The 15,618-nt window shown below is 42.4% G+C and overlaps 2 long non-coding RNA genes across 2 annotated transcripts; both read right to left on the bottom strand.

The window, feature by feature from the left end:
• Window positions 1-1,727: 1,727 nt before the first annotated feature.
• On the bottom strand, window positions 1,728-2,754 carry LOC134470099 (uncharacterized). Its single transcript, XR_010039152.1, has 3 exons — window positions 2,600-2,754; window positions 2,429-2,508; window positions 1,728-2,343 (listed from the first exon to the last, which is right to left on the bottom strand). It is a non-coding gene; the product is annotated as an uncharacterized LOC134470099 (long non-coding RNA).
• Window positions 2,755-3,997: 1,243 nt separating this feature from the next.
• LOC134470098 (uncharacterized) lies at window positions 3,998-5,017 on the bottom strand. Its single transcript, XR_010039151.1, has 3 exons — window positions 4,863-5,017; window positions 4,692-4,771; window positions 3,998-4,606 (listed from the first exon to the last, which is right to left on the bottom strand). It is a non-coding gene; the product is annotated as an uncharacterized LOC134470098 (long non-coding RNA).
• Window positions 5,018-15,618: the final 10,601 nt, after the last annotated feature.

The raw sequence follows: 15,618 nt of genomic DNA, 5'->3' as shown, positions 1-15,618 counted from the left end.
AAAATCTGCAAAAACTGTGAGGGGTGTACTTACTTTCGTGATATACTGTATGTGTTGAAGTGAAGGGTCTATAGACGTCCGAGTGTCAAAAACACAGATAACAAAACAGACTCTAGGGGGCGCTGCATAATATTTAAACTGTGACAGATAACAGATATGATAACAGTCAGTGGTCAGTCTTAGAAATTGCATGTGCACTTGCACAGACGTGTGCACTTTAACTCTGCCTTCATGCACTTGCACCGAGAATTGGCAGATCTATTGCTGGAATACATCTTTGGCAAGTGGTAGCGTAGTCCAACTTGAAAGAAGTTCACTGTCCTCCTCTTTCCAGCCTTGGTCAGTGCGGTTCTTGACAGGCATTGTTGACCTATATGAATGAATAAATAAATGAGTAACTAAATGATCAAGACCGAAAAGAGCAGACAGACAACTGAGTAGTCGTAGATGGAGAGTCTTATCAGATCGGATAGGTGTGCAAGCGGCTTTAAAAGCCTCATTCGTAGATCAACATAATTTTCCTCATTTGGTTCAGTGGAGTACAGACTACAGAGAGAGTTTATAGCAACTTCTCTCAGCCTTAGAGAGGTTTGGAATGGAGTCTCAGCAATAGTTGAGAACATCTATGTGAAGTGTGGAACTTCATATATCAATTTGCAGCAGGATCTCTTACCCCTGAACTTGAAAGAAGATGTGCTGTCTGATCCAGTGAATGTGTGGTCGAGAGCCATGGTTTTACATGTTTCTTTGCCTTGTTTTGTGGCAAGAGTGTTCAAGGGAGATCATTCTTGATGCCTTTCCATTTTTGCTACTGATTAATTGACTGAACCAATTTCTGACCCAAGTGCCTAAACATCTACCTTCAATTTCAGTTGTACAGCCAGATGTGGAAACCAAGTTCAGTGCGAGCTTCAGCTTAGACATTGACTTTACAGCAGATCTAGAAGACATCTCTTCACAAGCCTTCATCTCTCTGTCAGCTGACGTCACTTCAGCAGTAATGTTTCCTTTTAGTTGTTATTCTTCATTACTGGTATAGCATTTATCAGTGAATTTCATGTGATGGGCACAGGCCAACTATTGAAACAATGTTGTTTAATTTCAGTTGGATGCCCTTTACTCAGCCCAGCTTGGCATAAGCTTCAGTCACACTGAAGTAAATGGATTCAGGTGAAAACAACATTTTGCACCCTTTATAAGCCTTTCACATGTTGCATGTACTTTTATTCTGAATGCTGATTATTCATAATTTCAAATGTCTGTTCTACTGTAGTGCTATTCAAGGAGCAGTGCTTGCGTCCACAGTCCTCATATTCAACGCAGTGGCTGATGTTCCTGACATAAGCATTGTGACCAGCACCCTTGTAGACGCTGTTACATCCAGCAGTCCATTCTTAGCTATGCTCAGTATAGATGTCAACAGCATTCAAGTTGAAGGTAAGGATGTTACCAACAGCACAACATTTTGTCAATTACAGTGTAAATATTGCCCTACTGAATGCTGCCAAACTTATACTGTAATATCTAAGCGGGAACTACCAACTCTGTACCAAGAACGATGTGAGGTAACCTGGGTCCATGTGTAGCAGAGTGGACTTTTAAATATTTGTAAATAATTACCAACTTGGAACTATGTAGCGACTACGCCAGGGGTAGACCGTAATCTACCACCAAAATTGACCTTAGAAAGGCTCACAGGTTCGTGGTACAGGCACAAGAGACGAGGATCCCAATTACAATAGTTTTTATTAATTACATATTGGACCAAGCTATATACATCTCCACAAATGCAACACTGTACAAAGAGGCAACATTAAAAAGGGTTCACATTCACACAGACGACACACACACTCCTAGCCGCAGATAGGCTTTACAGGAACCAATAGGCAACCGATGATCCCCAGATGACAAGAGAATTAAAGCAACGCAAATCACACTTAAAATAAAGTCACAAATGAAATCAAAAGGCACACACTACACGTCTAAGAAGAAACATGCAATACACAGCACACAAGGGGAAAGTTAAATATAAGGCACAGCACACGGGTCAGTCCATGGGGTTTCGTGCTGCCACTGGATACTATTCAGCGGTTAATTGGGCCGGAGAGCGCGCGCCGGCGCACAAGCACACTGTGCAGGGGAGGGGAGGCGGAGTTGCAACAACAGCCACCCACCGTAAACACAGCGCAAGCACGACGAAACAAACATAAAGTAGACCACATGTAACTCAAATAAAACAAAACAAAACAAAACGGGCTGAATCTTCTCTCAATCAAAACAGCAGCTGACGGAAGGACGCATCGCGCACCGCTGATCACTGGTCGAAGATCACGGATGTGATAGCTACAAACACAAAGAGACCTTCAGTCAAAACTGTGAACGTAGGGATTACAATAGGTGGTGCGTGCAGGTGTTACCGGCTACCCACCTTGGAATGTACTGGCAGGCATATAGTTCAGAACCATCACCGGGGAGCCACCACGCCACGGCGATTCTCGCTACCAGGAACTGTTTTAAAACACAAGGTTTCCAATTACGCACCAGTGTCGCCAAGTAAGGGAATGCGTGAATCGATAGTACAACTAAATCCATAACTTACCACGGGCTGGTTTACAGCGCCACTTTAGCAGTTTAACTGCACACAGCAGGGCGAACTTTGACGTTCAACCCAATGCTCTTCATTCAATTCGACCTCGAACAGTAGGCTACGACCAGTGTCCACGGCGCGGCCTGGCAGTGAGCGGAAGCGCCAGCAAGAGGAATAAACCTCTCCAGGTATTTAACGACTTCAGCCCGCCTACGGCTGTCAATCAAACAGGAGCGTCACCAAGCAGGTGCGCCCTGTTACATTTTCCCCCTGCTTCTTTTGTCGGCGACCCGACGACAAAGAAATAAAAAAGAAGCCAATCAATCAAAAGAGAAGAGATGCCTAGACGATTAACTGGCTAGCCTCAAACACTGAAACCCACATCCCACCATGACGCGTCATCACAACCACACACACACATACTGGCATTCACACCTACGCACATTGGCACCCGCGCGGTCACAGGCGCGCGCTAACTCAAACGCACGCAGAAGCACCAGCACAAGCACACACACACGCACACGCAAACGCACACGCCTAAAAAACACACAGCCAATTAACCAATACCATCAAGCACACACACGCACACATACACAGACAATGCAGGACAGCGCCAGGTGTAAAACCCTGTTGGTTTAACACGTTCCCAGAGCCCTGCAGCCCCCCACTTGAAGCGTGATTCCCCGGCCCTGTGGCTGACTGTCCTCCTCTCGGCCTATACGGGGAGGATTGCCCACCGCCCCTAGACCATGTTGACGGAGAGGGCTGGGTACGTAAGGGAGAGTTCGGCCTATTGCAGTTGCGCGCAAGGTGGCCGGGCCGTTGGCACCGCCAGCATATCATGGACCCACCATGCGAGCCTGTTGGAGAATGCTGTTGATTTTGCTTCCACATGTCGACCCATTGTTCTAACAGGTCGAGTTGCACCTGCTGCTTTCTTGCAATTTCCTTCAGCTCCGACAGGTCATGTCTCTCCATGTTTGACGGGGGTGCGCAACTTAAGACTCACGAGGGGAAGAACCACGGGGAACACCACTGACTGGACGCAACCGCTCACCTGTTGGTATAGCCAGGCTCCAACAACCAGCTGCTGTTTTGATTATTAACGAAAAAGAAAGAAGGCAACCCAAAACTAAACAATAACCACTGCTGTAACACAATCATGCATTTGTACATTTAATGTCCAGCCTCTTACAAGAACAGAATGGGATCCACGTCTCTATAATTGGCTATACATCCTGCCGACATGAACGCCAAATGTAGCAGAGTGGACTTTTAAATATTTGTAAATAATTACCAACTTGGAACTATGTAGCGACTACGCCAGGGGTAGACCGTAATCTACCACCAAAATTGACCTTAGAAAGGCTCACAGGTTCGTGGTACAGGCACAAGAGACGAGGATCCCAATTACAATAGTTTTTATTAATTACATATTGGACCAAGCTATATACATCTCCACAAATGCAACACTGTACAAAGAGGCAACATTAAAAAGGGTTCACATTCACACAGACGACACACACACTCCTAGCCGCAGATAGGCTTTACAGGAACCAATAGGCAACCGATGATCCCCAGATGACAAGAGAATTAAAGCAACGCAAATCACACTTAAAATAAAGTCACAAATGAAATCAAAAGGCACACACTACACGTCTAAGAAGAAACATGCAATACACAGCACACAAGGGGAAAGTTAAATATAAGGCACAGCACACGGGTCAGTCCATGGGTTTCGTGCTGCCACTGGATACTATTCAGCGGTTAATTGGGCCGGAGAGCGCGCGCCGGCGCACAAGCACACTGTGCAGGGGAGGGGAGGCGGAGTTGCAACAACAGCCACCCACCGTAAACACAGCGCAAGCACGACGAAACAAACATAAAGTAGACCACATGTAACTCAAATAAAACAAAACAAAACAAAACGGGCTGAATCTTCTCTCAATCAAAACAGCAGCTGACGGAAGGACGCATCGCGCACCGCTGATCACTGGTCGAAGATCACGGATGTGATAGCTACAAACACAAAGAGACCTTCAGTCAAAACTGTGAACGTAGGGATTACAATAGGTGGTGCGTGCAGGTGTTACCGGCTACCCACCTTGGAATGTACTGGCAGGCATATAGTTCAGAACCATCACCGGGGAGCCACCACGCCACGGCGATTCTCGCTACCAGGAACTGTTTTAAAACACAAGGTTTCCAATTACGCACCAGTGTCGCCAAGTAAGGGAATGCGTGAATCGATAGTACAACTAAATCCATAACTTACCACGGGCTGGTTTACAGCGCCACTTTAGCAGTTTAACTGCACACAGCAGGGCGAACTTTGACGTTCAACCCAATGCTCTTCATTCAATTCGACCTCGAACAGTAGGCTACGACCAGTGTCCACGGCGCGGCCTGGCAGTGAGCGGAAGCGCCAGCAAGAGGAATAAACCTCTCCAGGTATTTAACGACTTCAGCCCGCCTACGGCTGTCAATCAAACAGGAGCGTCACCAAGCAGGTGCGCCCTGTTACACATGCAAAACACAGGGCAGACCGAGCACATGGTGTAATGAAGTTATGAATAGTTTAGAAGTTCCTTACGTTGGACAAGAAATACAAAGGAAAAAATTTCTCTTAGACAGCTCATGAAGCAACAGGATCTTGTGCTAAATGTTTGTTAAAAGAGCTGAACAAACACAGCCATCATGCAATATAAAGCACTACGTAACAGAGTCTCTTCATAACAAGTTCACTTAAGAACTGCTCCCAGGGGAGCATCGCGCTAAGCTCCCCACATTTGGGCTTACATTGCCCACGGGGACCCCGGTTCGAGTCCGGCTGAGGTCATTTCCCGGCCCTGCCCCGTGTCTCTCCCAATCATTTCCTGTGCACTCTCACACTGTCCAAAAAAGAACTCCTCCAGCCAAAGCAACGTAGAACATTACACTTTTAACGGAGGCTTAGGGAAACTGTTCACTCGTTTGGGAGCAATTAAAATACTTGACAAACCACAGAAAGCTCAAAATATTGTTCCAGAACTAAAACCTTGGTAAATAAATTCTTGCAGATAGTGGAGCAAGTTCTAAATGACTATTTTATTGGGTCAGTTGAAGATATACATGTAGCCAGCATTTTTGAGACAAGTATCTGGTCTGGCCAAGCCATATCCCTAAAGACTGCCCAATTGTTAGTACTTAAACAAATATCTAAAAGTCAAGGATTTTTAAAAATCCAGAATCACGTTTTCAAAAGATCTTTTTAATTTAGATAGAGCTTTAATAAAACATCTGGTGATCCAGTATCTGAAACCATTTGGAGAACACCTCCATAATAAGTGGGACACTTCTTCAAGCACGGAAATAAGCAAAAGTTATTCTTATAGTTAAATTTGGTACCTGGTACCAAGTTAAGAATTATCTCCCGATTAGCATTCTGCCTGCCCAATCTAAGATCTTGGGAAACGCAACTGCTACACAACTAGTGGAACACCTAGAAAGCAACAAATATTTACACCCATTGCTATTTACATTTAGGACACAATTCTGAATGGAGATTGCTAATTGTGTCCTCCTGGAGCAAATAAAATCATCAATAGACGAAGGTAACTTGGAGTTGGCCATATTTTTAAACCATAAAAAAGGATTTGACACTGTATATTAACAGTGTTGGGTAAGCTACTTTTTTAAAGTAATTGGTTACTATACTTTAGTTACTGCCTTCAATTGTAATTGCATTACTTTACTTATTACTAAATTTAAAAAGTAACTTGTTACTTATTACTTTACTTTACTTTACTTTTCGCGGTGTATAACCAGTGTAGTGGCACAACTCATAATACACCTGCTTTCCCAGGTTGTAGGCCGGCTGTGTAAATGGCCTAATATTTTAATATGTGCAAACTGTAGCCTACCTCTATGAAATGGAATCCCTCATATAGATCCTAGGCCTATTATCATTCTCACATCTAAAATGCATTTCATGATTGCCCTGTAGTCCTATTTATAACAGTGTCAATAAATGTGAATCTAGTCTAACATTACGCCACAGAATAGAATAGAATAAAATAGAATAGACTTTTATTGTCATTTCAGCATGAAAATTGCCTTTGGTCTCACTGAATAAAAACAGAATGAGTAGGGTGAGGTGGCCATACCAAACAGAAATGTTGTAGGTAAGGACACCCTAGGCTTACATATTTCCTCTCCTCGATTTTGCAGCTTAGCTACTCCAAATCCTTTCAGTTTCCTGATTAAAAACGACCTTGGATTGTATGCATCAACATTATTATTAAGGATTCTACGGAATGCAGAATCCGTTAGTGCTGGAAGACGGTGTGATCAGGCACATTTGAATAGCCTGAAGAACGTGGCCTCAACGCAATAGTGTTGCTTGCGCTGTTGTTCTCACGTTATTCCCAATTAGTCTACTTGATTTGCGCTGGCTGCTGCTGCTGACGGAGCTACCCAAACAGTTTTTTTGCATTGTATCTAACCAATATGTCATCAGTGAGCACAACAGAGGCCATGGCATTTGTGATGGGTACAGCTGTTTCATTCATGCATTTGCGTAACGGTGGACTCGGAATGACTGTAGATTTAACTGCGCAGCGAATCACTTTCACTTTACCTGGCGTAATGTTAGAAAAAAAATGATGGTGGAACTCCAAGTATTGTAGTATACAGTATGTTAAGCACATCACAGCGCAACAGGCTCATGAAAGTCCCAGTGAAAAACCTTGCATGCACGAGGAAGGAACATCAGTCTGCGTGCGCACGCTCTCACACACCCACCGAGAGCTCGAGAAGGGCCGGGAGAAAAAACAGCCCAGACAGAGTAGAGCTTCGCGCATCTAGAACTAATATCAGCAAACCTGAAGATGATTTAAAGGCTCAAATAACGAGTAACGACCGTTACAGCAGTGCAGTAACTGTAATTACTTTACTGAAATTTGAAGAGTAATGCGTTACGTTCCTAAGTTACTGCCAAAAGTAATTAAATTACGTAACGACGTTACTTAGTAACGCGTTACCCCCAACACTATATGAAGAGTTCAGATGCAAAACCCCCTAACTCCATTTCTGAAGACCTGCACTTCTATATTTTTAGAGAACCCAGTTGTTAGTTTGGTTTACTTTCATGTACTTGATAATACATAATAATAGTTATATTACATAAATAAAATAAAAAATATGCAATTTTGATAGTTTTGTATTAAATAAAAATGAATTAAGATTATTTTATGAAAAGACACTTAGGGGGTTTTGCATCTGAACTCTTCATATATTAATGGGTACATTTTCCAAATACAATTTAACAGAAAAAACAGTGGCCTGGCTGAAATCATAACTTAGAAATGGTGAACAATGTGTTTCAATGTAAAATGCAAAATTCTCATAGCAAAAAGCATCCCGCAGGGGTCAGTATTAAGATCCATAGTTTTTAATATGTTCATTAATGATTTCCCTATCTCCTGTCTAGAGCCAGGATTTGAAATGTATACAGATGACATGGTTATATATGTGCAAATAGTTGCTAAAGTCTCACACAAATTAAACAAACAACAATGTATACCTTCTACTGATTACAAACACGATGCAATTTTTTCAATTCCGCTCCAACCATCACAGTCATTGGAACATCAACAGCCTCAGTTCCAACTAACCGAACTGTCTACATTCAATTTCAGTTTTCCAACCAGATGTGGACACCAAGTTCAGTGCAAGCTTCAGCATGGACATTGAATTTACAGCAGATCTGGAAGACATCTCTTCACAAGCCTTCATCTCACTCTCAGCTGACGTCACTTCATCAGTAATGTTTCATTTTAGTTGTTATCCTTAATTATTGTTATTGAGTGCATTTCATGTGATGGTCACAGGCCAACTATTGAAACAATGTTGTTGTTTCTTTCATTTCAGTTGGATGCCCTTTACTCAGCCCAGTTTGGCGCAAGTTTCAGTCACACTGAAGTAAATGTATTCAGGTGAAAACAGCATTTTGCCCCCTTTATAAGCCTCTCACATGTTGTTGCCATGTACTTTTCCTGTGAATGTTGATTTTTCATATCTTCATGTGTTTGTTCCACTGTAGTGCTATTGAAGGATCGGTGCTTGCGTCCACAGTCCTCATATTCAACGCAGAGGTTGATGCTCCTGACATAAGCATTGTGACCAGCACCCTTGTAGACGCTGTTACAGCCAGCAGCCCATTATTAGCTGCGCTCAGTATAGATGTCAGCAGCATTCAAATTGAAGGTAAGAATATTACCAAAACCACAACCTTTTGCCAATTACGGTGTATATATTGCCGTACCGAATGCTTCATTAAAAGTCAAGTAGTTCAAAAACTTTTTTTAAAATCCAGTAAGGGGTAAATTTGGCATATACAATTTGACAGAAATAAACAGCGGCCTGGCTCAAATCATACCTTACAAATTGTGAACAATGTGCTTCCATGGAAAATGCAAAATCCTCATGCATTTGGCATTCTGCAAGGGTCATTATTAGGATCCATATATTTTAGTTTGTTTATTAATGATGTCCCTAACTCCTGTCAAAAGTTGCTAAAATCTCACACAAATTAAACAAACAACACTGTACTGTATGCCTGCTACAGATTAAAAGCATGAACTCATTTTTCCAATTCTGCTCAAAACACCACAGTCATTGGAAAATCAACAGCCTCAGTTCCAACTAACCGAACTGTCCAAACATCTACATTCAATTTCAGTTTTCCAACCAGATGTGGACACCAAGTTCAGTGCAAGCTTCAGCATGGACATTGAATTTACAGCAGATCTGGAAGACATCTCTTCACAAGCCTTCATCTCACTCTCAGCTGACGTCACTTCATCAGTAATGTTTCATTTCAGTTGTTATCCTTAATTAATGTTATTGAGTGCATTTCATGTGATGGTCACAGGCCAACTATTGAAACAATGTTGTTGTTTCTTTCATTTCAGTTGGATGCCCTTTACTCAGCCCAGTTTGGCGCAAGTTTCAGTCACACTGAAGTAAATGTATTCAGGTGAAAACAGCATTTTACCCCCTTTATAAGCCTCTCACATGTTGTTGCCATGTACTTTTCCTGTGAATGTTGATTTTTCATATCTTCATGTGTTTGTTCCACTGTAGTGCTATTGAAGGATCAGTGCTTGCGTCCACAGTCCTCATATTCAACGCAGAGGTTGATGCTCCTGACATAAGCATTGTGACCAGCACCCTTGTAGACGCTGTTACAGCCAGCAGCCCATTATTAGCTGCGCTCAGTATAGATGTCAGCAGCATTCAAATTGAAGGTAAGAATATTACCAAAACCACAACCTTTTGCCAATTACGGTGTATATATTGCCGTACCGAATGCTTCACTAAAAGTCAAGTAGTTCAAAAACTTTTTTTAAAATCCAGTGAGGGGTAAATTTGGCATATACAATTTGACAGAAATAAACAGCGGCCTGGCTCAAATCATACCTTACAAATTGTGAACAATGTGCTTCCATGGAAAATGCAAAATCCTCATGCATTTGGCATTCTGCAAGGGTCATTATTAGGATCCATATATTTTAGTTTGTTTATTAATGATGTCCCTGACTCCTGTCAAAAGTTGCTAAAATCTCACACAAATTAAACAAACAACACTGTACTGTATGCCTGCTACAGATTAAAAGCATGAACTCATTTCTCCAATTCTGCTCAAAACACTACAGTCATTGGAAAATCAACAGTCTCAGTTCCAACTAACCGAACTGTCCAAACATCTACATTCAATTTCAGTTTTCCAACCAGATGTGGACACCAAGTTCAGTGCAAGCTTCAGCATGGACATTGAATTTACAGCAGATCTGGAAGACATCTCTTCACAAGCCTTCATCTCACTCTCAGCTGACGTCACTTCATCAGTAATGTTTCATTTTAGTTGTTATCCTTAATTAGTGTTATTGAGTGCATTTCATGTGATGGTCACAGGCCAACTATTGAAACAATGTTGTTTCTTCTTTCATTTCAGTTGGATGCCCTTTACTCAGCCCAGTTTGGCGCAAGCTTCAGTCACACTGAAGTAAATGTATTCAGGTGAAAACAGCATTTTGTCCCCTTTATAAGCCTCTCACATGTTGTTGCCATGTACTTTTCCTGTGAATGTTGATTTTTCATATCTTCATGTGTTTGTTCCACTGTAGTGCTATTGAAGGATCGGTGCTTGCGTCCACAGTCCTCATATTCAACGCAGAGGTTGATGCTCCTGACATAAGCATTGTGACCAGCACCCTTGTAGACGCTGTTACAGCCAGCAGCCCATTATTAGCTACGCTCAGTATAGATGTCAGCAGCATTCAAATTGAAGGTAAGAATATTACCAAAACCACAACCTTTTGCCAATTACTGTGTATATATTGCCGTACCGAATGCTTCACTAAAAGTCAAGTAGTTCAAAAACTTTTTTAAAAATCCAGTAAGGGGTAAATTTACCATATACAATTTAACAGAAATAAACAGCGGCCTGGCTCAAATCATACCTTACAAATTGTGAACAATGGGCGGAATTCTCCCACCCGCTTAAGTAAAAAAAAGCGCGCAACAGCGCCTCCGCGGTTACTCAAGTCTGTGATTAAGCGGGGTTTACGCGTGATTTTACCAGTTGCGCACTTTGGGTGGGGTCAGGCCAAAATCAGGGAGTTTCGCATGTAAATGAATCCTAAGCGTATTCTCCCGTGCACTTACGCGCGTTTTCCTTTACGCGCATCAAAGGGCTGTAGTAAGGTCAAGCGCCACTATGAGATAAAATGTAATATTGCATTTGATGCTCGCTTGGCTCGCATTTTGAACATGTTACACGGTATGCTTTGTTGATGTTCCTTACCGTCAGCGTGAGTCCAAATCGAAATTCATTCACAGTTCCACATAAACATTCTACATTAATTGTGACAAAATATGACCAGCTGCCCAGAGCATGTTCTCATATCGGTGAACTTACAAACAAAATCAGGTAATTAATTAATCAATCAGTATGAGGATCATCATGTTGTCTCCACGGACGGTAACCAAAACCAAAAACACCTCGTCGCACCATGCACAAGTAGGCTAAGTTGACAAGGCACGTCAGACTAAAGACCGCTGTTCCAGTCGTCCTAACAGCCACCCAAAGTATGCCTATTCAAAAACAACCTTCGCCATTTTTACTATGTTGTAGCCACGACGTTAAGTAAAGGGTTTTTATTGCAACTCCTCCACTTTTGTGATTTATTGGAACTCGTGCATATGTGCATGTAACTTATTAAACTTTCTGAACTGATGCCCGACATACAAAACCACCACATACTGAGGTAGGCTACATGTTGTCCTATCTGTTTTTGTAAGGCAGAAAATATTTCCTGAATGTCATTACAGCTAAATGTAAAAAGGTAGGCCTACATATCAGGCATTTCGCTTCTGGTCTCTATTACACCCCATCAGCTGCGCGTTTAAGTCCTGGCTTGGCATTGCATGCCCATGTCCAATTAATTCCCATGTCTGCGACAGAATATAAAGTCTCCGTTTTTTCATGACGATCGATTTCCTTGTTCATTCTTCAGCATGCATGTAGCCTAAGTGTAATATGCTGACGGACAGCTGAGATCCACATATTTCCAATTATTTTAATGTCACGTTGCTGTACAGAGAAGCGGAGAAACGGAGCGGAGGTTTCCGGAATTGTCCAGGCAACACGCCAAACTCCATTTTTAACAAAACATTTAATCATGTTTATTATTTCAATCAACCTGTTGCGCACCAAAACGCTCAGCTCAGTTCCCGCCAAAGGTACACATTGCGTTTCCATCTCAATATCTCACCTCCACCACTCGCCTTGTGTTTGTGAAAAGGAGCGGAGGTTAGATTTTGAAACGCTTTTGCAAGAGGACTTTTGGCACGTGGTTTTAAATTCAAAGTTAAAGTTCAGTGTTGGATCTCAATGGACTGCCGAGGTTTTCACATGGTTGATCTGAAAATCCATGCTCCATAGTTTCTTTGTAGCCACAACTGATGAACTTGGCGGAGACTCATCCCCCCATTTAGCATATATCACGCCTATGTTGGGCTACGCACTGTTTTTCTGAGTTAAGCGCGAGGGGTGTGGCGACGTTCCAGAGGGGAGAATACGCGCAAGATAAGACCGTGTAAAATCTGTGCGCGTAAAACCGACTTAAGTGGAGACGGGAGAATTCCGCCCAATGTGCTTTCATGGAAAATGCAAAATCCTCATGCATTTGGCATTCTGCAAGGGTCATTATTAGGATCCATATATTTTAGTTTGTTTATTAATGATGTCCCTGACTCCTGTCAAAAGTTGCTAAAATCTCACACAAATTAAACAAACAACACTGTACTGTATGCCTGCTACAGATTAACCCATTGACGCCTAAGGCACCTGCAAAAAAGGGTGCGGAATGCCTGATCCCTTTTTAAGGAAAGCTGCCCTCAGCCAATAAATACCTAAATATCTCAGCTTCTGAAGCACATAAAAATATGTAGTGGAGCGGCTACAGGAAAAATCGTGCAAATTATGATACAAGCGTGAAATTCGGCAGGTATGTGCTTAAGATCAATACAATCAAATCTACCCGATTTGCCACGTGAAATGGCGGCCATTTTCCAAGATGGCCGCCAAAGAAGATCTCAGAAATTGATTTATTGCACAGAATTGACAAAGCAAATCATAATACAAGCATGACATTCAACATGTATGTGCTCAAGACCAGTGAAATCAAATCCACCTGATTTGCCACTTTAAATGGCGGCCATTTTCCAAGATGGCCGCCAAAAATACCTCAGTAATTGATGAATTGCATAGAATTGGCCTAGCAAATTATGATACAAGCATGAAATTCGACAAGCATGAGCTCAAGACCAATGTAATTAAAGCTATCTGATTTCCCACTTGAAATTGCGGCCATTTTCCAAGATGGCCGCCAAGATCTCAGAAATTGATTTATTGCACACAATTGATCAATCAAATTACGATGTAGGCATGAAGTTCGACATAAATGTGCACAAGATCAATGTAATCAAATCCACCTGATTTGCCTCTTGAAATGGTGGCCATTTTTCAAGATGGCCGCCAAAAATACCGTAGATTACCATACCATAGATATTGAATTTTGCACACAGTTGACCAAGTAAGTTATTATACAAGTATGAAATGTTGTGTAAATGTGCTAACAAACAATACAATAAGATTTACCACTTGAAATGGTAGCCATTTCACAATATGGGCTCCAAAAAGATTGAATTTAGCGCGGAATCCAGCAAGAAAATTACGCTAAAAGCTTCTAATTTTGTTTGTTTGTGCTATAGAGCAATATGATCAAATCTTCCTGACTTGCTGGCCACTTGGAAATTTACGGTAATATGGCAGGAGGTGTTAGTGTATTTCAGGGGGCATTATCCTACACAGTGAAGAAATTGATAAAAGCACTATACACTATAGGGGGCTAGAATAGCTATGGCAGTGGTTCTCAACCTTTTGTGAACAAATGCCCCCTTGACCTCATAACAAGCCTCCCAACCCCCCCCCCCCCTTATTATCAAATAATAGAATAGACTAATTCCCCCCATTGACAACTAAGGGTGAATCCCATTACACCCCTTAGCCCTACGCCGATCCCCTTTGCCTCCGTTTTGCGCGTCCACGTGTTAGCGTAGTGGCATCCCGATTCATGTTCAGACAGATGGGTAGGGGTTTGGCGAAGGGCTTTCATCCCCTCCGCGCGGAGATTTTCCAACACCTCACTCCACGGACGGAGGGCTTTGACAGATTTCCCTGAATGCATTGCGAGTACTACCTCCTCTCAGCTAGCTTTATCCTTCTCAACACCCCCCAGGACCTGTAGAGCCCCCATTGAGAAGCAGTAACCAATAGAAAATGAATTTTGGACACAAATGCCTAGATGCACTGTCTGTCATTGAATTCCTTCTAAAGTTAAACTGCACTGTCATTTGTACAACACTCATTTTGCACACTGTGAAGTTTGAACACCCCTATGCCTTCCCCTTGCCCCTCGTCCCTTCAAACCTTGAAACGCAACCCCTACGAATTGAGACACCCTTCAACAATCCCGGCATGACACCCATAGCATTCAAAAAACAGCCTCGATGGTTAAACCAACAATATTACTTGTAATCACTCGGACAACAATTTTAAAAAAAGGACAACGGTGTTGCATGACCCTCGCAATTCCTTCACGACTTCCATGCATTAAGTAGACATTAATAGCATTTCTTTTGTGGATGCCGACCTTTTTTAAAGACATTCACAATGCATTTGGGGGAAATAGGTCTTACCCCTCCGTTTGAAGTCTTCCTCTGGAAAATCTCTATTTGAAGGGGTAGAAAGCCCCTTACCCCTACCCCTCTGTCTTAACGTGAATTCGGACAGCCCTACGCCTATGAACGTGCAAAACGGAGGGTAAGGAGAAAGGCATAGGGCTAAAGCCTGGTTTATGCTCAGAATCAAAGTTGTCTGTGCGATGATGCAGACAGCCACGCAGTTATTTTTACCACCTCTGCCGTCACTTGGTGTGCACCTGAAAATGTGACTGCCTGCAGACAGCTACGCGGTTAACGGCAGCAAGAGCCGCTGTGATTGGTCCTCTCGACCAGGCTGCTCTGTGCTCGAGAACAAACAGCTACTTCCTTGTTCTAACCTTCACTGGGCTACGGACTATATGTTCATTAAATAAGTTCCTCATGCTTTGTAGCTTCATTTATTTACACGAACCAAAGACAACACGTGCACTTGCAAGTTACGATGCTGAAGTTATATCGGGACAGTAAATAGTGTTTCCATAGTTCATTCTGCTTTGTGCGACCTGTTTTCGACAATGACCCACTTCCTTGTTCCAAACTACCGTGGTGGATAGTGCAATCAAAAAAAAAAGGCGTTTATTGCATGTTTCATTTCCATTGTCGTTGAGTCTGTGTAGCTGTGTAGCTACAAGGCAACAGACACGTATAGTTTACTCCTTGTATTGAAGGCAGTTTGAATCCTCTCACAGCGCAGACCAGAT

Source organism: Engraulis encrasicolus, chromosome 19 (genome assembly GCF_034702125.1).
Source record: "Engraulis encrasicolus isolate BLACKSEA-1 chromosome 19, IST_EnEncr_1.0, whole genome shotgun sequence".
Classification (NCBI taxonomy): Eukaryota; Metazoa; Chordata; class Actinopteri; order Clupeiformes; family Engraulidae; genus Engraulis; species Engraulis encrasicolus.
Note: the sequence above shows the minus strand (reverse complement) of the source record. Positions and strands in the feature narration are given on the sequence as shown.